The 26,840-nt window shown below is 46.1% G+C and overlaps 1 pseudogene; it reads left to right on the top strand.

Annotated features, from left to right (window-relative positions):
• The window catches only part of LOC148519314 (NEDD4-like E3 ubiquitin-protein ligase WWP2), a 41,327-nt pseudogene extending 38,059 nt beyond the window's left edge, over positions 1-3,268 (top strand).
• The last annotated feature ends 23,572 nt before the right edge of the window (positions 3,269-26,840 follow it).

Below are 26,840 nucleotides of genomic sequence, written 5' to 3'. Positions count from 1 at the left end.
CCAATCAGAAGGCAGGGAATCACAGTACACTTATAGTCAGGGCAATTATTATGTATTGACTATGGAGGCAAATAAAATGAATAACTCTCTTATGGGGCAATATTATTTTATTATTATATTAATGTTTAACTTCATTGAGACCAATATTATTAATTATAGTAAATGGGAAATAAATGATTAATGTTGCCCCATCATAGCAACGGTTTTAGGACCAACTAATAATGCAGTAATATCAGTGTCACTAATAGATAACAGTAATACAGCACTGTTACAGTCCTGCCAATTAGCTGTCCCTGGCCTGGGAAGGGAATTCCCCTGTTACCCCTCTCACCCTGTCTCTGTATCTCTAGTCTGATGTATGAGTGGATGTTATCTAGAGGATAACATGAGATGAGTGCGTTCCTGGAGGAGTTTAGCAGCATTATCCCCCTGCAGTACTTCCAGGATGACGAGTTAGAGGTATGATATACCTTATATACATGCATGTCTCCCTTGATTCCACCCTCTCCTTCACACCCCACATTCAATCTCTGGGTCAATCTTGTTGGCTCCAGCTACGCAACATCGCTCGTATTAGGCCTTTCCTCTCCCAGAATGCTACCAAACTGATTATTCATTCACTAATCATTTCTCGGCTTGACTACTGCAACCTTCTCCTTACTGGCCTACCACATTGCCATCTTGCTCCCCTCCAGTCTGTTCTCAATGCGGCAGCTTGACTTATCTTCCGTCGTTTCACTTCTGCTGCTCCCCTCTGCCAAAACCTGCACTGGCTCCCATTCCCCTACAGAATCCTCTTCAAACTCCTCAACTTCACATACAAGGCCCTCTCTAACTCTACTGCTCTCTACATCTCAAACCTCATCTCCTTACATACTCCCTCCCGCTCACTTCGGTCTGCCAATGACTGTTACCTCTCCTCCACCCTGGTTACTTCATCTCATGCACGTATCCAAGATTTTGCTCGTGCAGCCCCCCTTCACTGGAATGAGCTCCCTCGCTCGATTAGGCTCTCCCCGACCTTGCAGAGCTTCAAACGTGCACTGAAAACCCACCTGTTCAGCAAAGCATACCCTTGCACCATGTAACTGTCACTAAGGCCTTCATTCAGAGGCGGCCGTACGGTCTACGACCGCACGGCCGCCTCGATGTTTGTCAAGTGCGCATGCGTGAGACCCGCTACGACCGACAGCGCCGGTCGTAGCGGGTCTCTTTCCAAAGGGGGCGAGCTGTCGATGTTGATTGACAGCTCGCCCCGTTTGGAAGGCGGGCCAGGGGGGTGGCAGCTCAAACGGAGGCGTTCCCTTGGGAACGCCTGCCGTTTGGGGGAGGCCCCACTGACATCACTAGTGATGTCAGTGGAGAGCTTCCGGCTCTGACAGAGCCAGAAGCTCTCCGGGGCTTACGACAAGTGAGACCCTACCCTAGGGTCTCGTCGTAAGCCCCGATGGTCGCGATGGTCTTTGACCATCGCAACCATCACCCTAGCGGTCGTTACAACTGTGGGTGTAAACCCACAGCCTAACTACCGAAACAGAGGCGGGCGGTCAGGATGCAAGCGGCCGCCCAGTTTCCGAGCGACCGTTTGCATCCTCCGACTGCCTCTGAATGAGGCCCTAAGTCTCTGTCCCTCCTGCCTCAGCCATCTCTACCTCACCTACTTCCTGCACTCAGGTCCCCCTCTACACACTCTTGCCTTATATCACCTGTCCATCTCCCTTCTCCCCTAGATTGTAAGCTCCTAGGAGCAGGGTCCTCCTCCCCACTGTCTCACAGCCTTCTTCTCTGGCAGCCTTCACCTTCCCAGCTGTACTGTGTATGGAGAATTGTGTTGCTAATTATTACTTGTGCTCTGTTTATAAGTTGGTTACTGTATTGTAATGTAATGTTCTGTGTACCCTTTACTGTATGTATGGCGCTGCGGACCTCTTGTGGCGCCCTATAAATAAAATGTAATAATAATATACGTATAGTTTTGTATTGTTGGGGCATAAAGCATATGGTGACTATATAAATCCCCTGGAGGAGGAGCAGGATACAAAGGAAGTGGACTTGGGGAGAGAACATGTTGCACAGGGTCAGTGAGTGTCAGGTGCACATTAGATGACAGTGCTGCCTGTGTCTGGGCTCTACCTCTGCTGCTATAAAAAAATAAAATAAAATAAAAATATTCTGGCAGCAGCATTGGGGGGGATCCTGATGGGCAGAACACCCTCTGCACTGGTGATGTCATGTATGGAGGCCCCAGGGCAATAATCCAGCAATGCCATCTGATCTGAGGCAGATGTTTATGTAAGAAAGTCATAAATTAAAGAGATTTTTACCTAAACATTCCCCCCTTCACACATACCAAAAGTGGCTGCTGCTTCTTCTCATGCCCTTACAGACAATGGATCAGTCATCCCTGCTTAGCACAGGCCATTGGCCATCCCTTTTCCTTCTGTGACAGGTGACCCTTTGTTTGTGGGGCTAATGTTTCTGTAACGCAGATTACTTATCTTACATGTGGTTATATGTATGAGATGGCTGTCTATCTGTCCCAGCTCTATACTGTATGTATATAACCAGTATTTATTTATCCTGCATCACTATGACACAGTGACATGTACTGAGGGAGACAGGTGGTATGGAAGTCTTCTAGATCCGCACATGTACAAATGCATCTGATTTCCCACTATTGGGGGGATGATGTATAACGATGACTATTTCACCCTGATGTAGTTTGGTCAATGAGATAGACAACCAGGACCGGATACGCCTGCTGCAATTTGTGACCGGCACCAGCAACTTACCTCTGGGTGGCTTTGCAGGATTGATGGGTAAGTGTCCGATTGCCTGATTGCAACATGATCAAATGTCCTGTAGTTATAGGAAACCTGATGAACAATTATTATCATTGCAGGAAGACATGGCTGCCAGAAATTCTGCATTGCCAAAGGTGGGAGAAAATCATTTCTGCCAGGAGGCCACACATGGTAAGTGCCTATTACCCAGTGCTTATACTATGCAATTGCTTATTGACTTATATGGGCACATATATGTACAATATTAGGACCATGCCCATAGTTTCAGTGTAATAGTGGCTGTCTGAATTGTGTGACCAACTTTACTTTTGTATATGATGCTGGTGATTAATCCCAACCTCCGTAACACATCTCATCTCTGCAGCTATAATCACCTGTACCTACCTCCATATAAGAACTATGAGCAGATGAAGGCAAAGCTGCTTTTTGCTCTACGGGAGACAGAAGGGTTTGGATTTGAATGAAGAGCATGGAAACATCTGGACACTCCTGTAACATCTGGATCCTCCTCTAACACCTGGGGCCTCCTCTAACACCTGGATCCTTCTGTAACACCTGGGGCCCCTGTAACAACTTTCCAAGGCAATAACATGAATAAAGCCTTACAGTGACTTCTATATCTCGTCACTTCCTATCTCTGTCTCCTTTTTATTTGTCACTCAATTTATAAATCGCAATTCATTTATTATTTATATAGTTGTAATATACTGTAATTAAACCTGATACAGATGGGAAATCAATCAAGATTAAGGTGTAGCAGACAATGCACATAACACAGTAATTTGGCATATATACAGTAACAAACTGCACATTTATAAACCAGTATCAAATTCTCCTGTTCTCCACATAAGGTTTAGTAGATATTACCAGTGTGTGTACACCTGTGATAAGGACTCTCCTAGCTGTATATAGACCATCTGCCCACTGACATGTACTGTACATACAGTAAGCCATTGTTACAGCCACTAAGCACGGACATCTCTCTATCTCACACTGACATTACACTTACTGATTTCTGCATCAATTTCACTTTATGTACTAAGTGAACTAATCCTACACAGGAAGGGAACAACCACCTCAGTTTATGCATTTTCATGTTCAAAGGGTTTTCCCCAAATTGTTACCACAAAGGTTCGATGTCCACAATTCTTTTGGATATAATTGTAGCATTAGGATTTACCACATACTTGCCTACCTTTAATAATCTCTTCCCGGGAGAAGCCTGGGTAAGCGAAGCAGCAGGGGGCTGACGGGGCGGGGCCTGATGATTCACCTCATTAAGCCCTGCCCCCTCACGGTAAAATCACCACGATTGGGTAAAATTTACAAAGAGGGCGGGGCCAAAGGCTGTTATTCATGCAGAATCATGTCTTAAGCCCCGCCCCCTTCACGGAAACCCGCGATCACCGCAGGAATTCTCCTCATTCTGCCCACTTCACTAGGAAGTGGGCAGAATGCGGGAGAAATGCCTACTCTTGCGGAGGGTTACCCGAAAAATCGGGAGCCTCCTGTAAAAACCGGGAGGGTAGGCATGTATGATTTGCCGTCATTGGAACTAAGGAGCCCAGGCCAAACCATGAAACAGAGCCCCAGCCTATCATTACTCCCCCACAGAACTATTACAGTCGGCAGTATGGACTATAGCAGGAAGCATTCTCCAGACCTATATTTGTCAGACAGAGAAGCGCTATATGTCACTCAGGGGTAGGTGACTCCGCTGCTCCAGAGTCGCGTGGCAGTGTGCTTTACGTCACTCCAGCTGATGTTGTGTGTGGCTGCTCAGCCACGGAAACCTGATCCATGTCACGGAACTGCTCTTGTGCTGGCGCTGCTCCCAGAGGTGGTTTGGAACTTTGTAGTGAGTAGAAAGGAGTAACAACCTGCGCTGTGTCAGCTAGCAAATATAAATAAATATAACAATACTCTAAAAGTGCCTCATGATTAAGACAAAATGTATTCAATATAACAATACAAAGCAAAGAAAAGCACATAAAATGCTAAATAACCATAACACTCATCCTTCTCATTATGAATTCCATAAGCCCACATTTGTGTCCAGTTGGTGCAGTGATAAATAACCTCTATATATATATATATATATAGTTACTTGAATTAACTTATGATCACTTTCCAAAACTCACTATAACTTGCTCAATATGACATTTATAATACCTGTTTCACATTTGCTATTACTAACTGGCAATGAATAATTCTAGTTTAACTTATCTGTAACACTAAGCGCATTACAGTACAATGTCTCTGTGTATAATTACACCCAACTGTTCTGGTGTAAGGTCTTACTGCAAATTGCCAATAAGGAGCACAATGTCCCTCTCTGTGTGTCCTTGAAGTATTGGGGTAGATGTATTATAGCGGCACTTAACGTGCCGCTATAATGCTTCCCGCTTTGCCTCTTTACCGAGGTGAAGCAGGAAGCACTACCGATGAGATGTATAAACATCCCATCAGCCGGAGAGGGGGAGCGTTAACTCCCCCCTCCGGCGTTACCCGCTAGAGACGGCAGCGCATCAGCCTAGTGCTGATGCGCTGTGTCTCTGTCCCGGCTGGCTCCACTGAGCATGCGCGGGATCTCGCAAGTATCGCGAGATCCCCGCGTGCAGCCTGGAGCCGGCATCCGCCGCAGCAGGGACAGCGCTGTCCCTGCTGTGGAGATAGGGCAGCGCCAGGTTGTAGCTGTCGATAACGACAGCTATTGCCGGCCGAACGGTCATGCGTTATCTTGTAGATAGCAGCGCCGATAATGACAGGGGCGCATAGTGCCCCTGTCATTTACCGCTCAGACCCCCGATCATACATCGGGGAGAAGCGTATCAGCGCACATAACGTGCGCTGATACCGTTTCTGGGCTTCGTACATCTCCCCCATTGTCACTTAATCTTCCCTGTACAGGCTCTCGTCGGTGCACATAAATACAAAGGAGGTGCAGGGAATCACTGTATGCTGAGATGCAGGAGTGCTGTATCTGTAACTGTGGTCACTCAGAACAAATACTGTGGTACACTGGTGTTAGCAGTATGATTATGTCTCCCTCACTGCAATGGGTACAATATAGCTTGCTGCTGTACCTGGATAGCTCTCACTGATGCAGCAGGAACCCCTACACACTGGAATAGTTCTGTCCTGCACTTGTGTGCACTGGGATTGTCCTTGTTGCAGAAACAATCAGCTCTAGAGCTCTCTTCTCTATGTGATCACTCGGTGTTAGTTCTTACATTGGTTACGCACTGTGGGCCTGATTCAGAGCCAAACGCTCTGACCAGAGCGCTTGCTCTGAATCAGGGCCCTCCTCCATGAAAATGGAGCGGCCTCCTGGCCGCTCGCATAGCTGTGGGTGACCACCCACAGCATATGCGAGCGTCCATGATGATGGTCGCGATGGTCTTGACCATCGCGACCATCGGGCTTGCGACGGAGACCCTGCGGTAGGGTTTCGCTTCCGCAAGCCCTGGAGTGATTTTGGCTCTATCAGAGCCAAAATCACTCCCACTGACATCACTAGTGATGTCAGTGGGGCCGGCTTCAGATGGTAGGCGTTCCCATGGGAACGCCTCCGTCTGGCAGGCACGCCCCCAGCACGCCCACCAAAGGGGGCTTACTGTCAATCAACATCGACAGCACGCCCCCTTTGGTGCGAGACCCGGAGCGATGGAGAGCCCGTCGCTCACCGGGTCTCGCGCATGCGCTTGACGGAGCTCCCTCCGTCATGCGCAGTGGGGGAACATCGACCCGCTTGCGAGCATCCTGCACTCGCGAGCGGGTCTGAATGACCCCCTGTGTCCCTCTGCAGCAATAGCAGGCTCTCTGGTGCTGACAGTTACCATTGTCAGACTCTGCAGGAGGCTCTTTCCTCTGTCAGCTCTCAGCATGGGCCAGTCTGTCTCTGAGGATCCTGACAGGCAGTGCAGCTGCTATCACTACTGCAGCTCTCCTCAGGCACCACGTGTGCCCAGACACTCAACCTCTGCTCACAGTATGCTGCTCCTCTCCTAGTCTTGTGCAGGACTCACTGGGCTTCTCTAGCTCCACCTCCAACAGCCTCTCTCTAGTTTCCCTCCTTAAGGCTGGCAGAACCATATCCAGGGGATCAGCAGGGTCCTAACTCCTGGCCATTAACCCCTTCCATGCCGGAGAAAACACTGCTGGTTTGGGGCTATCACACAAGCTCTTCTGCAGCGTCTCGCTGGTCTCTGAGTCCTGGCTCTTGCTATCCGGCTTATAAGCAAGGTCCTTGTTGACTTCTCAATCCAAAATGTAGTTGCAGCAGCAGTTTCTAAACAGGTGAATCACTGTCAGTAGGAGATTTAAGACGGCCATCTTGGGATCTCCAAGTACAGGGCCTGATTCAACGAAGGACACTGCCGATCCTTACGCAGTTGAGCGATGTTTTGCTACTGCATGCACATAATGTCTCAGAAACCCTTATGGTATTCCCAATTGTGTACTGTATTACTAAAACTGGGGAAGGGGTTTGCAATCGCTGGGGGATTCAAGGTGGAGACTGGGTGGTGACCTAAAGTGAACGCAAAAAGGGGGCATGTTATGGGAGTGTCACAGGCATGTCTGGGAACGCTGCTACATTTCCAATCGCAAAACCAATGCTTCAGAGGCGATGTTTAGGTGGATTAGAGTAGATAGACTAGAGCCTAGTCTACCGCAAATGTAGATGGTGCTACTGATGTTGCATCGAAGTTAGAGTGTTTACAATCTCCATACAAATTCACAGACCACGCAGCCTGAAAGTGGGCATCTCACTGGTCGTACATTCCATCACATCGTGGAGTACAAAGGGAAGGCAGAGAGTAGCATTTGCATATTCCTGCAACCGCTATTGTGAGAGCTGCTGCTTTACCAACCATCTGTGAATCAGGCCCATAATACAAATGCTGGGCAGATTTCGCTAAGCAATATGAGAGGTACAGCTGTGTCCTCACACATCTACCCTCAGTGCACCAGGCTGTGCGAGATGCCTGGCACGAGTAAGCCGCCAGGTCCCGTGCCATCTTGCTGCTGTCAGTACTGAGGCTGTGCTGATTAATTTGATATGCGACACTTGTATATATCTGTGTGCACAACAGTCAGAATCACAACAGCGGCATCTCAACGGATTTTAAGCCTAACCCTCCTGCAGTCCAACCTTCCTTTCTCGCAGCCTAACCCTCCTACAGTCCAACCCTCCCCTCTCGCAGCCTAGCCCTCTTGCAGCCTAACCCACCCCCCCTGCAGCCTAACCCTAACTCTCCCGCAGTCTAACCCTAACCCTCCTACAGCCCAACCCTCCCCTCCCGCAGCTTAACCCTCCCCTCCTGCAGCCTAACCCTCATGCAGCCCAACCCTCCCCTCCCACAGCCTAACAATTCTACAGCCCAACCCTCCCCTCCCGCAGCTTATCCCTCCTGCAGCCTAATCCTCCCACAGTCTAACCTTAACCCTCCTGCAGCCCAACCCTCCCCTCCTGCAGCCTAACCCTCCTGCAGCCCAACCCTCCCCTCCCGCAGCTTAACCCTCCTGCAGCCTAACCCTCCCACAGTCTAACCTTAACCCTCCTGTAGCCCAACCCTCCCCTCCTGCAGCCTAACCCTCATGCAGCCCAACCCTCCCCTCCCATAGCCTTACCCTTATTCAGCCTAACCCTTCTGCAGTCTACCCCTAACTCACCCCTCCTGCAGCCTAACCCTAAGCCTCTTGCAGTCTACCTCTAACCCACCCCTCATGCAGCCTAACCCTAACCCTCCCCCTAGTGCGTAACCCTAAACCTAACCCTAATACTTACCATCTGGACCTGTCGAGATTGTGACCTCAGGGATGCTGCTGTCAGTATTGGGACCATTGGCATTTTGGTGGTTGGGATCCTGACAACATCCTGGATATTTATTCTTGAGCGTAAAGTGTGTAGACACCTGCACTGCTAACATGGGTGGACTGGGGCTGCCGAGCAGCCCTGGCAGTCCTGCATGCACGCCTGCAAAAGGGGCATTGCTTCACCTCATGGAGGCGTGCCGTGAGTTACGAGGGCTTGGCCTCGCGGCACACACCCTTCTTTCAGTATCCCATATAGATGGTATAAATAAGCCCGATCTTTTTCAGACACTTAACTAACCTGTATACAGGGTTTACAGTAATAGTTACTTGTAATTATGCAGCTAATCCGTTATCTGCACTTTAAATGTTGGGTACCTCATATTGTGTGTGTGGGCATAGATCCTTTCACTCTTCTCCCTTTTCACAATCTGTCCTTCACTGTTGTGTAGTGTGTCCATTTTGGGGAACCGCCTTCTTACAAAAAAGGGGTGGGGGGTGCCATTGTACCCCTCAGACAGGGGCAGATCCAGGGGTGAGCTCTTTCCCCTCCTATCAGGTGCAGGCAGAGGTGACTGCAGCAGTAGCATACTCCCTGTACTCACTGCAGCCCAGCACACAGCAGTAAGTGCTGAGTGCTGCTACCGCTTGCAGGACTAAGAGGGGGGAGTGGTGGACCTGGACCCCCACTAGGCCCTTCTGGCCGGGCCAGGGTAATCAGTAGCGCCCCTCTCTGCACACCTGCATTCATGATAGGCAATGAATGACTAACAGATTCTAATGGCTAGATCTTTGTTTGCTTAGGAGAACAAAGTAGATGCATAATGTGAGCTAATATTTATGTATTGTAGGTAGAAATATAAGGTGCCTAAAATCTGGTATAATCAATATTCATTTATGTGTATTATTGGTTATTTTTTTATCTTTAATATTAGATATACTAATAGATACAGTATAGTTGAAAATACATTCAGAACTACAGATACACTGACTAGACACTAAAAAAGTGACATTTGCCATAGATGATCAGCAGTGTCCCAAATTCATAGGGGCATATTCAATAGACTGCGAGAACAGTAAAAAACCCGCACCTGCAAGGTTTTTCCTGCAGGTGCGGGTTTTTTGCTATTCTATTAGGTGCATCTTTTGTTTTAAAACACATGCCAGGAGGTATTTTTTGACGCACCTCCTGAGCAAGCGTGATCTTTCCTTAAATCGTTGATTTTAGGAGAATTCACCGAGACTTGCTCTGACACCCCGGCGGCACCCCCCTGAGGTCTAATTAAGCAATTGGAAGTATCCAATTAGCTTAATTAGTCCTTAATTACTTACCTTCTGCATCTTCTTCTTCATCCAGCGTCAGAAGCCGGGTCTTCTACAGCAGTGGTGAGTATGTCAGTGTGTGTGCTGTATGTAAGTGTGTATGAGTGTTGTGTGCATGTGTCCCGGTTCAGTGTCCCCCCCCCCCCCCCAGTCTCACTGTGATTCCCACTCCCATGGGCGCTGGGAGAACTACATCTCCCAGCAGTCCTTGCCCTTCCCACCATCCCCCAGGACTCCCAGCAGCCCCCTCTCCAGTAAGAAGAGAGAGGGGAAGCCACCGGGAGCTGTGGAGAACACTGTGCAGGTAAGGGTTTTTTTTTTTTCTATAATAAATTTACGCGATGCGTGGTTTTCAATTATGAAAACCCCGCATCCACTATTTTTTAAATTGAATCCCGTGGGTATCAGGAGCGTGCATACCCGCAAGATTCCGAAATTGGGCGCGAGGGGCACGAGGATTTAGCCTCGCTAAACCTTGCGCCCAATTGAATATGCCCCATAATATACTATATAGAAATGCCCCAAATAATATGCCACACAGCAGAGTCCCCAAATCATACTGTGCCTCATAACACTGCCCCAATTCATAATAAGTCATACATCTGTGCCACAAATTCATTATATGCCACACAGCTGTATCTCCAATTCATAATTATGCTATACATCAATACCTCCAATACATATGCCACACAGCTGTGCACCAAATGTATTGTATGACACTGCCGTGAATTATGCTATACAATTTCCTAATACATATGCCACGCGTGCCCCAACTTCTTTATATGCCATACAGCTGTGTCCACAATACATTATGCCACACATCCATGCCCTATTATGTATTTATGACACACATCTGTGCCCCAATATACTGTACTGTATGTCAACACCAATTAACCCCCCCCCACAAACAAACACACCTCACCCTGCCAGCACTCATTAAACCTACACACACACATATATACATTCACCCTGTTAGCACTCAATAAAACCACACACTAAGCCTGTCTGTCTGCACTCATTAACACACACACATACACTGCCCCCATAGCCTCACACACACACACACTGCCCCCCTCACAGGTTATGCTGCCCCCACACACATGAACCCCCTCACAGATCACACTGCCCCCACACACAGGCCCCCTCACAGAGCACACTGCCCCCATGCACAGCACCCTCAGGGATCACACTATCCCTACAGCCCCCCCTCAGAGATCACACTGTTCCCACACACAGCCCCCCTTGGAGATCAAAGATGACTGGCTGGAAGAGTATAGACTAAGAAGTAGGAGTAAAAAAATAGAAAGGGGAGGGGTCTATAATAATTGTCAAAATGCCCCCCCTCTCTAAAAGAAAAGTATAGGTCCACCCCAGGGTTGGCAGTTAAATGCTGAGCCATTCAGAGGCTTAACCTGACTGAGCATTTCCACTCCCCTACACTCTGCCTGATGAGATAGAGTTATGGCACGATGTGACTTCATGTTATCACACAGCACATACTGGGGGAGGTTGGGAGCCACTCGAAAAGCCAGGTTGAGGACACCGGGAGCCGGATGCCGTTCCCTAGACGGGCCTGTGTGCCAGAGCTGATTTTTAGTCCCAGTCCTGGTGTGTCCTCCACAATTGCATATTAGGAAACACGCTTCTAGAAATCCTTTGTTAGTTACTGTAGCTAGACCCAAAATTTTATAATAGGGAATCTGCAGAAGTAAGAAAAAAATGAAGCAGTACTATTTACTACAATCCGCATTTCAAATGCTGCTGTAGTGATATTTTTGACATCGCTAATTTAGGAAATATCACAAGAATGTTTCAAAAATCACTTGCAGGGACAGAGCTTGCGATAAAGCGCTGTCCTTGTGAATCCCCTCCGCATACTTCTTACTGTACTGTTCGCAAAAAGGTGTCTGTGCATGCGCCGCTGGCACACCTGGTGGGATTTGTTCTCATCATGAAGGTGATAGGTAAACGATTCCATACAAGCAATGAAATACATGAGGTATTTTCATGAAGATATATGCATCTCACCACCCTTCGCATGTATGCCAGCATTAGCAATGCCGATATGCATGAAGAGCTCCACAAAGGACCACTCTCTCGGTAAAAGCCTTTGCGATGGAGGAACGTCATGCACAGAAGCCCCTCTGGCGTCCTTCTGTGCATGCGCAGAAGGACGCATGCGCCGCAGGAGGTGCTGGGAGGGATCCAATTAGATCTCAAACAGCACTTTCTGATGACTCTCAGGAGATGGCATTGACCACCGCAACCAAGTGCATCGCATACCGAGGCTTGCTACGAATAAGTAATGCGGTCAAACGCGCATTTTCGGGGTTTGACCTCATTTGTCCTTTTGCTGGGAGTGGGACCGGTTTTCCTAAAATGGGTGCAACTTCTATATGATATACCCAGTGCTAGAATTTAGGTTAATGGGTTAATTTCCTCCTTATTTTCACTGTCTCGGGGTACCCTACCCTGTTTGCCATGGCAATCGAACCACTGGCTTGTATCATTAGGGCCTACTCTGATATTTTGGGGCTTCAACTTGGGAATAGAGTGGATATGGTGGCTCTTTATGCTGATGATTTATTGCTGTTTCTTAGGGACTATAATTTGACTATGCCAGTGATCCTTAGAGCAATGGTAGATTTTCAGGCCTTACCACCAATTGGGATAAATCCTTTATACTACTGTTATGCAGTGTTCCTCCTGATGCTCCAGAGGTAGCTTTGCGACTGTGCCGGGTTTCATAATTTAGATATTTGGGGGTCTGGCTATATAACCAGTCTGCAGACTAAATACCTTTATCTGATGCCACTGTTCTCCTACTTAAAGGAGAGAATTGGTTCTTGGGGAAGGCTTCCTCTTACGGTAACAGGTAGAGTCAACCTAATTAAAATGGTGGTAAATCTATATATACTTCAGCAGACTCCGATATACATCCCCGCATCTATCTTTCGGAAACTAAACAATATGATCTTATCTTTGGTGTGGGCAAGATGACGGCCCTGCCTATGACTTGCCATGCTTGCTAGGTCCAGGACGCGTGGTGGCATGGTGCTTCCTCATTTTACATATAATCATTATACTGCACAGTTGGCTCATGTTCGGTCATTCAGGGTAGCTCTTCTGATTCTTTGTCTACTATATTTGCTTGCCCTTGTGGTTAAGTTATATAGGGAGGTTACATGGAATTGACCCGGATACCCCCCTATGGTATTCTTGTCAATTTACTGAATTCTCTAAACTGTCTGTCCGACAGGTCTGGGATAGCAAGGGCGTTGGTACGGTAGACCAGTTATATTACAACGGGTTACTGACATTTTTTGTGAAATCTTTTATGGCCTCTCAGCTAATTATTTCTATAGGTTCCTGCAACTCAGACATGCCCTTGCAGACCAATTTAGGCGTGATTCTACATCTATCGCACATTCCCTAGTAAAATAATTTGTGACTACTATGGGATCTGTAAGGGTAATGTCCTGTGCACAGGGGCGGAACTAGCAGCAGTGCAGTCGGTGCATTGGACCGGGGCCCGCTGTGGTGCAGGGGCCCATAGATGTCGCTGCACCCCCGCTAGTGTCCCCCAGCCCCAAGTGTAGGGCAGACCGCAGTGAGTAGCGGTCTGCACTACACAGTTTACAAACACTACACTACAGTTTACTACTGGGGGCACTGCATAGGGGGACTACTACTGGGGCCACTGCATAGGGGGACTACTACTGGGGGCACTGCATAGGGAGGACTACTACTGGGGGCAATGCATAGGGGGGCTACTACTGGGGGCACTGTATAAGGGGCACTGCATAGGGGGACCACTACTGGGGGCACTGCATAGGGGGGCCCAAAGCATATTCTTGCACCTGGGCCCAACACTCTCTAGTTCCGCCACTGCCTGTGCATGCTCTTTTCTACTGTCTTCTCATCACGGAGATGCCAAACCTAATCTACAAGATGGGTGGGAGTCTTTGGTGGGTGCCCTTAGTGATGAGGAATGGGAGGTAGCTTTGGAGTATCCCCGTACAGCTACCACTTCTGTAAGATTTCAGCAAATTCAGTTATTTATCTTGTATAGAACATACCTAACTGGTGAACAAGCCCACTTTCTGAAGGATGAAACGTGCGTCCAGTCAATACCGGAGCTTCTGCTAGCACCAACAGGGACTCCCACTTGGCCCTGATCCTCTAATACAGAGTATATCCTACAGGTATCGCTATCTCTCTCTTCTCCATCATCACTCTCTCATTCAGTCCGGTAGCAGATCCCTGCAAGGCATCAGCAACAGGGTTTGCACCGGTTAACTTCCTATACGAAAAGCAGAAGTGACCTCTCTTCCTTCCACCGGCAAACTACTACACTATTTATCCAGTTAGGATCTGTTCACTGCAATCTGCACACAGGTACCTGCGTAGTTTTGTGCACAGTGTTACCTCTCTAATTTCTAATAAACTTATAAGCACACTTATATATGTGAGAACACAGAGACGTCTGGATCACAAATACTTTGTTCTCTTTAAACTGTGTGGTCTCCTCAACCGATATTATTTGATGCAAATCTGGATTAAATTTTTGCACCAAACACGACAGTAATTTAATTAGTATCCTACCCACTTAAGTCGCGTATCCATTTGCAGATAGTGGAACGACAGTACGATTACAACATCGTAATCGTACAGTCGTTTATCATTCCCTGTAGTGCCTACACTGAACGACATGTCGTTCACCGCAGACACCCTCCCTCATCCCTGAACATGGCCAATCTGTCGTTATCGGCAGATTGACCGTCATGTTCAGGCAATGATTGATGTGGGAAACGACCAGCGGGAGCGCACATCGCTGGTCGTTTCCGACATTAAATTGCCCGATTTATACACGATTAATGATAAATTGAACGATTACGATGTCGTAATTGTTCAGTCGCTCATTTATATCTGCGAGTGGATATGCAGCTTAAGATAGTTATTTTGGTAAATAACCAGAGGAGATACACCCTGTTTATTTTTGGCATACTGCAATTACTGTTACATTGTGACTAATAACAATATCTGCATTCACTTTGATACAATGTTGCACCCACTTCCTTTGTGAAGTTTACATGAACTACATGTTTAATATCTGATGTATAACTGTCAATTAACCCTGGTTGATTAGAATTAAGGATATACAGTACTTCTAGGTTTAAAAACCTTCTGATTTATTTAAATTCTGTATACTACTCTGTATTATTTCTGAACTTGTATTACCTGCTTACATTCATTTATTCAATGGTAACAGCTTAACTCATGGTGATGATTGATCAAGCTGACCTCTAATAACATATGTATATTGTACAAAAAAAAAATGTTTGCTTGAGGTTTTATTCTCCTGGCTTTATATATATGAGCCTTTCATCATTTGCTGCATTCTATATTACAACCAGAGAACAGCCTTTTATCTTCACTCAAGAAGATAGTACATTATTTTTGCTTTGTAAAAGGACTAAAATCATAAAAGTATTTCAGATTTTTGTCTATCTACAACATGAATTTGTGATTACTGTGACTTCAGCCTAGGATTGGTGGACCACCTTCATGTGGTTTGGATTATTGCTATCTACAACATGAATTTGTGATTACTGTGACTTCAGCCTAGGATTGGTGGACCACCTTCATGTGGTTTGGATTATTGCTATCTACAACATGAATTTGTGATTACTGTGACTTCAGCCTAGGATTGGTGGACCACCTTCATGTGGTTTGGATTATTGATTTTCTTTAACTGAAGCTCCCTCTTCTATTTTCTTGAATCACTCACACATACAGGTATGAGTAAAATCATTGTTGCAGTGACTTAAATAATGTGCTTCTTTTCCCTTTTTTACTTGAAACATATACCAAACAAATCTTTTTTTAAAACATATTTATTAAAAGTAATATTTTATTACATTTCTACTTTGAAAGTTGTGCCCCCACAAAGGGTTCTTCCTCTGCCTTTGTTGCCACTCTACGCATCAAAAGCCCATTCAGTATATATTTGTACTGCTGTTAACCTAGGGGAGCACCACCAACTCACACTATTGATAGCTAGATCCTAGTACTCCATTATAGATCTATAAGTTCGTTTACAAATTTACCCCTATACATATATTTTCAACATCTTCCTGTGCAGGATACTCCAACCTTTTTGCAACATACCTAACTCCTGTCAAATTGGTGCGCTTTGGTGGCAGGCAGTCCGATCTATGTCCTAAATGTGGAGTGGTTCAAGGGACATTCTGGCATTACTATAGGAATGCTCTGTGGTCCAGGTCTTTTGGACTCCGATAATATCTGCTTTGACCCATACTGGTACCCCCTCTGCACTGCTTACAACTACATTTTGTAGCCTTGGTGCTAGAGAAGATGATAGACTGGACCGGTATAGTATACAATATGCATTTAATCTATGTGCACTTGCTAGGGTCTGTCTGGCTAGAGAGTGGATGGCTCCCACTGGGCCAGATGTTTCTGCATGGATTTCTTTAGTGAATATAACTGTGAAACATTAACGTTGTCTGTATTCTGAAATTCGACTACTGTCGAAACCGTATAAATTGGTTGCGATCGCTTAATTGCGCACGAATCGCAACACGACATCCATTGGACGATTTGATCGTCCACGGCCATTTTATGCAAACACATGCTCCCGCCGCATTCACGCACGCGCAATTGCACATGCTCGCTATACATGCACACGCATCCCATGCCCCCTCAACTCGCCATATTGTGAATGGCGAGCCATGCTTCTGTGCTCACAACGGTTAGGCGCCATTTTACATTACATAAACACATAACAAAGTTAGTACAGCAATACTGTTTAAATACTGTTTTGCGTTTCAATCGCATAGCTAGCTTTTAAGTATTATTGTTGGAAACCTTACCCCGACGGACAGCAGCCTTTCCTTACAATAAACTTATATCCCATTTAACCCTAAACTGACTGAGATACGCACAATGCTATTTAGTACATAAACACCTCTTTCCTCTCATACAAATATTCACCCACTTACACAATAAATGTTCCAAACATAGAAGTTTATGTGTTTTAAAGGTATACAGTGAATGTTACATGTTAAATAGCAGTTATATGATATCTGGGATTAGGAATAAGATAAATGGGTCATGAGTAGTATCTACCGATTTCCCTCTGTCTCAACAGGAATATGAAACCAACAGAATGAATATGGAAGGGATCACTATCGAGTTATGAAGACCTGCCAAGAATTATACTCTATACTGCAAAAATCACTGTACACATCCCCTGTAGAGTTGCATGCCAAATGTTAGGACAAAGGGATTTTCTAACACAGTTCAACCTCCAGTGACGTCAACCGTCTACTAACCAATGAATAGCAACAACCATTGTGACTCAGTAATAAAGGGCCAATAGGGAGCCCCTCTGAGTATTTAGCTTATGTTCAAAGGAAATTGTACACCTATAAATTCCTATGCAGTCTGGATCCCAGCCCCTTCTTCCTCTGTTTTTCTTCCTTAACACCCAGCTATCTGAAAGACAACTGTTAGCCTGGATCCAGTCCGCATGGCGAAGTATTGGTAATTGTATCTTTGTCTTTATCCTGTATATAGCTGCATTGTATAGATTAAGGCTGATTATACCCTTTTTACAATATAATACCTTTGTGTGTGTTGGAACCGCAAACTGTTTCTGTGTGACAAAGCTATTTTATATTGAAATGGGAGGTATGGGCAATCTGGTCTGTGCAATCAAATCTCTTGAATATCGATTCTGTTTAAACGGTATCAATACTACATATGAACAAAATGTCTCAAGTCTCCTCAGCCCTCTGTTTAGTATTAACTGGGTTAATAAATTTATATATTTGTGTATATTTATTTTTGATGAGACATTATGCTGGGTGTGGCTTTGTATTTTATAGGTTCATATTGTTTAATGTTTCTATTTCTTCTTATTTTTATTTTCTTGTTTTTATATATATATATGTGTATATATATATATATATATATATATATATATATATATATATATAATATCTTTTTTTGGGATATTACCATTTTTATGTACTGATTGTATATAATATGTTTGTCTCTGGTTTATTCTGAGAGATATGTTATTTCTATAAGCATACCTGATGTTGGTGGAATATATCTGCTCACAGCTTATTTTCTGCTCTGTTATAATAATGTTGATTTTGATTTTATTTCTGCTCTATAGAAAATTGTATAAAAAGTACTTTATTAAAAAAGAAAAAGATGAGGTTTGCAAGTTTTGCAGATCTTAGCCGAGAAGGAGAGGGAAGAGATTTTTTTTTTTTTTTTTATTAGAGAGGTTCTGCACATTTTTTTGTAGGTGCTAGATACAGGAGAGTGTAGGCAGTTTAAGGTGATAGAACTCTGGGCCTGATTCAGACCCGTTCGCAAGCGGGTCGATGGCCGGGCAGTGCGCACACGCGAGCCCCGGAGCGAGAAATCACTCGCTCTGGCGCTCGCATCCAAAAGGGGCGGCTGTCGATGTTGATCGACAGCTCGCCCCGTTTTGGAGGTGGGCAGAAGGGGTGGCTGTCCAAACGGAGGCGCCCCAAGTGATGTCAGTGGTGAGTTTCCGTCTCTATTAGAGCCGAAAGCTCACTGGGGCTTGCGGGAATGAGACAGTACACAACAAGGGTATCGTCGCAAGCCCGATGGTCGCGACCATCACCTGGCCGCTCGCAAAAACTGTGGGTGGTCATGCACATGCCAGCGGCTAGGAGGCTGGTTTACAAAAAAAAGCGGCTGCCCTGATTCAGAGTGAGTGCTCGCTTTTTGCGAGCGCCTCTGAGTCAGGCCCTCTGTAAGCCCAGGACAGGCAACCAGAGGTTGAAGGATGTCACATTTGGAGGTGGACAGCCCAGCAGTAAGCATTAGGGCTCTCCTCCTTCTCGTTGGCTTTGTGAATTGATGAAAGTTCAGAAACAGATATCTGGATGGTGAAAAAATGGAGGTGATTCTGATTTTGCAATGTTACATTTGTAGCATGTGAAGCAGCTGTTGTGTTCCATGGAACAGTTCCATTTCTACACTAGACTATGGCTAGCACCAAGCATCTGAGACCCGATGCTGGGAGCACAGCCTAGTATCTAGGAATACAAAAGCTATATGTTCAGTGTACTGGTTTTCCTTATTGCTGCTTCTTTTCACGTGTGAACAAAGTAATGCATACCACATCAACTCTACCATAGAAATTGTAGGAGCAATTCTACAAAAAAAAAAAAAGGGGTTGATTCAACCCCCACCCCCAGTATTCTGTTACATGTGAAAAACTCAATAAATAAATTTATAATTGATTATGGTTTAGCCTTCCCAATAAGGTTTTAAGGCTTTCCATGGCCTTACATTAGGTTAGAGTAAACAATGACAGATGGATAGAAAAGGACAACTCAAAGTCACTCTTTCTACTTCAGGGTCCATAGGGGTCCACAGGGTTGGGAACCAAATCCGGGCACCACGCAGTTAAAGCTTTCAGCTCCCAGGATGCACTGTGTATGCTCTCCCTATAACCCCGCCCCCAAGCCAGAGGCACCTCAGTTTTTAGTTGGTGCCCGGCCATAGTGGGGTCACCCTTGGCGCAGGAGGGCTGCTTAGCAGCCCCTAAGCGTACATTTTTATTTTAAGAGTTTTAATTTATTTTATTCTTTTTTACTACTCTTCAGAGCAGCAGCATAAGACTGTCCATTGGACGTCCAAGCTGCCGCTCCTACACCCCGCCGGCGCTGCAACGCCAGTAAAGATCCGGGGATTGCAGTGGGTGCCCAGAGTCTGTACTAACCGGACTCTGGAGGAATCCCTGGGCTGCTGCCGGATCGATGGGGACAGGTAAGTCGCGGGTCACCACTTGCGGTGACCCGCGTGTGCGTGCAGCCTTATGCCTCCAGTCTCTGGGGAGTCCCCGCAGTTCCACTAGACCACCAGGGATTATAGCGGCAGCTAGCATCCCGGGGGTTAATTGCTAGCCAGGGGAGGCAGCCTTATCTGTCTAGCGGCTCCACCCCTCAGCTCAGTGCGCCTTTCCAGCGCATGGTTCAGCGTCCCAGAGCTGCTTCCTCGGGCCATGCTTCCTCTGAGGTCTCCAGGCAGCCATTTTCCTCTATGGATGCAGATCTCCGAGGTTGTCAGTGAGTCCAGTTCCCCTGCGTACATCACCATTTAGGTCAGTGTACAGAGCGCTATAGCCTTCCCAGACACTGAATCTGGGCAGTTGAATGTAACGACATTTGCAGTATATTATATGTAATGTTTATGTGTATATATATTTCTGCATTGTATGTGACTTATGCTAGTGCTGACTGTCTGTGCTTTATCTCTCACCTGTCAGTGTATATCTATCCCTTTTCTTTACAATCTGCCCTAATACAGGTGTACTTAGGGTGGTTCTGAGACCTCACACATTATATATATATATATATATATATATATATATGTATATATATATACACACACACACACTTGTCAATATTTGAGAGGTTGGTCACATACTGTTGCTTGCTGCACGTTGCCATATTTTAGATGGAACAGTATGTTGCATACACTGATAATGGGTCCCTGCAGCTAATCTTAGCGCCAGTCAGGATCAGTATAGCGCTGCTTGATATTTCCACAATGATTGTTGGTCAGATATGTGTGACTAGGAAATAGAGCATGATACTGCACACATTTTTGCTATCCTGCAAGTCACGTGCTGCAGGTGTAAGTACGGAGGATTTGACTCAGGAAGGGCTATGTATACGGCGTCGTCAGGTACCGGGCCCCTTACAGGACCCCCTTGGGCGGTTTGTTTTCTCAAGACCCAGGCCTCCATTGCGGATTGCCTGGCAGTCCCCATAGTTGTGACCCACTTGGGGTTACCTCAACATGCTACCCTTCCCTCTCAGGGTGTCTCGTAGATCTTGCGGTTTACCCCTGTGACACAGACTATCGCTCCCTACCGGGGTTTTACAAATTCCCTCAGGTACCACAACAGTCTGTCATTTCCGTTACCATAATAGCCACCCTGGGTGGATGTCGTTTCTACGAAACGCAAGATGGCGTAATACAGACCATGTGATTACTTCCCAGTCTGCACTGCTGTCTGTCACAGATCGTCAGCTATGGGAGTACTGGATGATGTTTCGGACTCCTATCCCTTTCACACGAGGGCGAGCCTAAAACAAGTATTCTTATCCCAGCTTTGGTGCTGGCGGTCAAGTCATCCTACTTATAGAGGATGTTGAACCTGCACCTGAAAAATCACCCTCAGTTTAAGCATTAAAGTGTCTTTGGCTGTTTTCCCCCTCTTTGACAGCGGGTGGATCATATATTGCGGGGGACTGGCAATCGCCAGATTGGCGATATCACAAAAGCGTTTGACCTCATGTTACCCATTCCTGAGGGTCATTGCGGGTAATAGGGATCACCTCCTGGAGTGGATTCTCATGTTACTCGTCCGATTAAAAGCGCTACTACGCCTCCCATCCCTGCTCTGACGGATTCTATGGATACGTAGGTGGTAGCTTTGCCTGAAATCAATATACTCGCTTTCAGGGGCTGTTGCCCATCGAACCATGACTAAATGCTATTGAGAGATGGGCTGATGCATTTGTAGACATTTTTCCCTCAAGAACTTCTGGATATCAGATGTCTCTTACTGCTCACATTCAAGATACAGTTTTCATATGTTGGAGTAACAACTTTGGATACCAGTCTCCTAACCTTCAGGGTTTCGGCAGCAACTGTATCTGCCCACCATAGCCTATGGCTGTGCTCCTGGAAGGCAGAGGTGGACTCCAAGATAGGCTTTAAAATGGATTACCCTATAATGAGGAGATCTTGTTTGGCCCTGACCTTGAGAAGATTGGAGCAATGTTGGCATTATCACAAACGACGTTTCCGCCTTCACCTACTTCCACTATAAGGCCTCCGACTACATCTGTTTAGGCTTTCCCTGAGGAGAAAAGGCCAGTTTTTTCCTAGACTGACGGCCTCCACTTGGGCCGCCATACCCGGAACCGAGCAGACCTGGAACTTCAGACGCCCTGCTTCTAAACCTGAGGATACACCTTCCGCCTTACAGGACAGGCCTTCATCTGGGGAATCCCAGAGTGAAATACCAACTTTTTCAGTTCGCCCAGTGCTGGTGTCAAGTCACCACGGATGCTTGGGTAAGAGTTGAAGTCTCTCACGGGTACGCCCTCTCATTGCTCAGACGGCCTCCCCACATGTTTTGCTACACAGGCTCTTCTTCAGACCTGAACAAGGCCTTACAACTCCAGAAAGCTATACAGTCCTTGCCCTAAGCAGGGGTATTTATTATGCCAACCCCACTATCTCAGCGGGGTCTGGTTATTCTACTTTCTTTCTGGTGCAGATGCCGAATGGTCCTCATTGGCCTATCATCTATTTGAAATCCCTGAACCAATTCCTAAAAGGTGCCTAAGTTCAGGAGGGAACCCCTACGCTTCATCATCCGAGCTATGGAACCTGGGGACTTTATGGTATCACTGGATATTCAGGACGCGTACCTACAAGTACCTATAGAGCCCTCTCAACAGCATTGGCTCAGGTTTGCTGTGCCACAGCAACACTTCCAATTTTTGGGCTCTGCTCTTTGGATTGTCCACAGCCCCATCGGGCTTTTCCAGATTTATAGCTTTTATGACAGCCCACCTGTTCAGGGTATCCGACTGCTCCTGTATCCAGATGACCTCCTGCTCTTAGCAGGATCACCAAGGTACTTTAAGGCCATTTCCAGTTAATCACTGCTTTTCTTCTCAAGCACGACTGGTTAATGAACTGGGAAAACGTCCTCCCTGAATCCCTCACAGGGTATGACTCATCTGGGAGCCCTGCTGGATTCTCAGAATTGGAGAATCCTTTTGACCTCAGATAAGATCTCCACTCTGCAACTATGAGTGCGCGGATATCTCCACAGTCGACAAGTGTCATTACACTCTGTAATGCGGGTTCTGGAATCCAGGGTGTTTACCTTCGGCAGGATGGAATATGCTCAGTTCCATTTCAGGCCTTTGCAAAAACTAATCCTCTCCTGATGGAACGGGTTTCTCCATCGGATCACTGTTCAGACGGTGATGCTCTCACCGAAGGTGCATCTATCTGGGTGGCTATGGCCATCTCATCTAGGGTAACCCTTACTACGGATGCCAGTCTCTGGGGTGCAGTGACCGGTCTGCACTACTTTCGGGGCAGTTGGACGTCTGTCGCTTCCGCCCTGCCAATCAACTTATTGGAACGTCACGCTGTCTTGGGCCCTCGCTCTCGCCTAACACATACTTCACGGTAAACCTGTAAAGGTTCAGTCTGATAATGTCACAACAGTTGCTTACATCTAGGAGACACTCGTAGTTGGGCAGCAATGATGGAAGTGTCACTCATTCTGACACAGACAAAGGGTCTCCTCCCGGACTTCTCTGCAGTGTTCATTCCGGGAGTTCTCCATTGGGAAGTGGACTTCCTCAGCCATAACGACGTGCATTCCGGGGACTAGTCTTTTCTCCGAGAGGTTTCAACTCCTAGTGAGCAGAGAGGGCCTCCCCGAGGTGGTCCTCATGGCAACTTACTCTATCACACACTGCCGGTGTTAGGGTCCAGAATTAGGGGTACTGAAGCTACCTTCGGTGACGCGTTGTCAGTGAAGTGGTCCTTCACATTTGTGTACCTGTTTACTCTGGTCTTCCTTCTTCCTCTAGTTCTTTGGAAGTTCAACCAAGACGGAGGTACTGTCCTGCTGGTGGCTCCAGATTGACCCAGACCTCACTGGTACTTAGATTTTCGGAGTCTCTCCATCGACACTCCGTTCCTGCTGCCTCAATATCCGGACCTGTTGTCTCAGGGTCCTTGCCTTTCCTTGGATCGTTTGTCTTTGACTGCATCGCTACTGTGGTTCTAGGCTGCTCTGGCTCTGTCATCATCAGGATGTTTAGAGCGTGTAGGCCAGCTTTTGCTGGGATCAACCTCTGAATGTGGTATACATAATTCTTATGGGATCATACCTGTAGCTACGATCATCAGGTGTGCAGGATTTCCAGAAGTTCTGGCATTCCTTCCAGCTGACTTGGGTCTAGCCCTCCGCCTGGCCGCCCTGAAAGTGCGGGTCTCTGCACTGTCGGTATGATTCAGATGTGGAGTTGCTCTGCTTTCGGGTATCCAGATCCTCTCCTTTAAGGGTGTTTTCAGGATTCAAGCTCCCTTTATCCCCCCCTATGGGCTGCTTGGGATTTAGTAGCGGTTCTTCATGCCCGCCTGAGGCCTTCATGTGAACCACTAGTTTGGATAGCCCTTACGTGGTATGTCGCTTAGACTCACTTTCTTATGACGTTTGCATTTGCCAGGAGAGTGTCGGAATTGGGAGCATTCTCATGGGGCTCCCTCTTCTGAAAATTTCACCAAGACAGGGTTGTGAGTCGAACTTACCCTGTGATTCTTCCTAAAGTGCTTTTTGAGTTCCATATTATTCAGGAACTTATTGTACCGACATTTCAGTCTCCAGTCCTATCGGCTGTGGTCCGGCCTCTCGGGATTTACGTGGTCCATTCAAGTTCCTTTAGGAAATCTGACTCCTTATTTGTGGCCTATGGATTTCTAGATTTCACAGAAAAGGATGGCCGGCCGGCCGGCCGGCCAACAGATATTGGCTGGATGGCTTCATATGCCTATCTCAGGGGCCTACACATAGGAAAGCCTTTGTTTTTGTTGATGCTCATTCTACTCGGGCTGTGGGCCCCTCGTGGGCAGCTCGCTGTGGCGCCTCGGCTGTTTTGCCTTGCAAGGTGGCCACGTGGTCTTCTGTCTAGACCTAAGGTTTTATGCATTGGTTTCCTTTGCCTCTCAGGATTCTTCCTTTGGGCGACGGATTCTCCACTCAGCACAGGAGCATCCCCACCCTTATAAGGACTGCTTTGGGACAATCCCAAGGTCAACCCTGTGGACCCTGAAGTAGAAGAGAAGGGATATGGTAAGAACTTACCTTTGTTATGTTTCTACGAAGTCCATAGGGTCCACAGGGCACCCGCCGTGACCCACCTGGCTTCATATGTGCTGTGTTACTGGTCACCGGTTTCCAGTCTCCTCCTCTGTAAGTATCCTTCTTGAGTGCTCCAGTCTTCTCTCTCTTTCTTTCCTCCTCCGGCCTTTGGCTACTTACAAACTAAGGTGCCTCAGGCTTGAAGGCAGGGTTATAGGGAGAGTGGACCCAGTGCATCCTGGGAGCTGAAAGCTTTCGCTGCGTGGTGCCCAGATTTGGTTCCCAACCTTTACCCAAAGGTCAACCCTGTGGACCCTATGGACTTTGTAGAAACAGAGATTAAAAAATGAGGTATGGTAGGAACTTACCTTTTGTTAAGTATCTGCAATCCAGATTGCAGGTTTCCACATGCAATGTTGGAGCCAAGTACAAGGGCTGGAACTCATTATGCAGTTATTTAAATTTGTGTATTAAAATTAAAAGCAGAGAAACACAAGTGACACATTCAGACCAGATCAATGTTTTGGGGCAACCTTAGTTCCAGGGGCGATTGCAGATATATTTGCACATCACTGTTTTCTTTCCACACATCATCGATAATCTATCACTATATAAAAGCGAAAATTTGTCCTTCGGTCTTTCTATACAAATCCACAGTTTACAAGCCACGATTGCGAAATTTTACATACGAGTGTATTAAAACACGGCGGAGGCAACTAAAAAAAAATTTAAATCAAAATTACTGTTAATCTTTAATTAATGAAAAACCACAAATTTTGCATAGCATTCGCCCTCTACAGGTCAGGTACGGAATTAGAAAAGGATTTAGCTTATCTACTATTTTTTCTATTCTATCTTCGCTACTATATAAAAGCAAAAATGTGTCCTTCTGTCTTTCTATACAAATCCACACTTTACAAGCGAAGATCATGACATTTTATATAGGAGTATTAAAATACTGTGGAGGCAACTACAAATTTTTAAAATGGAAATTACTGTTAATTTTTAATTAATTAAGAACCACAATTTTTGCTGGACGCTCATTGTGGGGCCTCACGGCATATGGGTAGGGGCTCGGAGCAAACGTTTTGTGTTGTCATGATCTTAATGTTTATTATCGAAGAGAGCTTTAGCAGGCTTTGCCAGCATTCTCAGCTCTCTGACTATACAAAATTACGCAACAACATTCACTTCTGTCTTCCAACTGTGTCAAAAGGATGACTTTGCAAGGCCCCTGCTGTACTGTGAGCTGCCAAAATATTATACATTGAATGTTTCTCCAAAAGTTTTTCTGCGCAGAAAACAGGGAGTCGCTGTAGATGGTCATCCTGGTATCAGAGCAACAGAAGCTCTTGGCTGTGTTTACACTGTACATTCTACAAATTTTGAATGCTTCCATCTTTAAAGTTTGCTTTACACCGTTACAAGTCCTACTTCCTTTGAAGACCTTAGTGTTGTTGATGGGGAAGTTTGTCACACTTTTCGGGAGGCCTGCCTAAGGAGAGGTTGGTTGGAGGATGATGATGATGTTTAAACAAACATTCTTAAAATCCTGGGCAACACCGGGTACTCCAGCTAGTGTGTGTATGTATATATATATATATATATATATATATATATATATATATATATATATATATACACACACACACACACACACACACACACACACACACACACACACACAGTTTATAGTAAATTAGTTTACAAAACTGCAAGGATTTACTGCATTGTAAGTTCAGTAATGGGGTAAAATCACCAGTTTATACACTGGGGTGTCTAATAAGCACCACAGAACAGTATTTACTTGTCGTGCTACATTTGTGCATTCTGAAAACGTTCTTTCCATGCTCAAAAGCAATGGGGGAGCTGCAAATTCTTCAAAATTTACCTTTAGCCACTAATACATT

The sequence above is a fragment of the Taudactylus pleione genome, unplaced genomic scaffold (assembly GCF_031769625.1).
Source record: "Taudactylus pleione unplaced genomic scaffold, aTauple2 ptg000191l, whole genome shotgun sequence".
Classification (NCBI taxonomy): Eukaryota; Metazoa; Chordata; class Amphibia; order Anura; family Myobatrachidae; genus Taudactylus; species Taudactylus pleione.
This window is presented reverse-complemented; position numbering and strand designations above follow the sequence as displayed.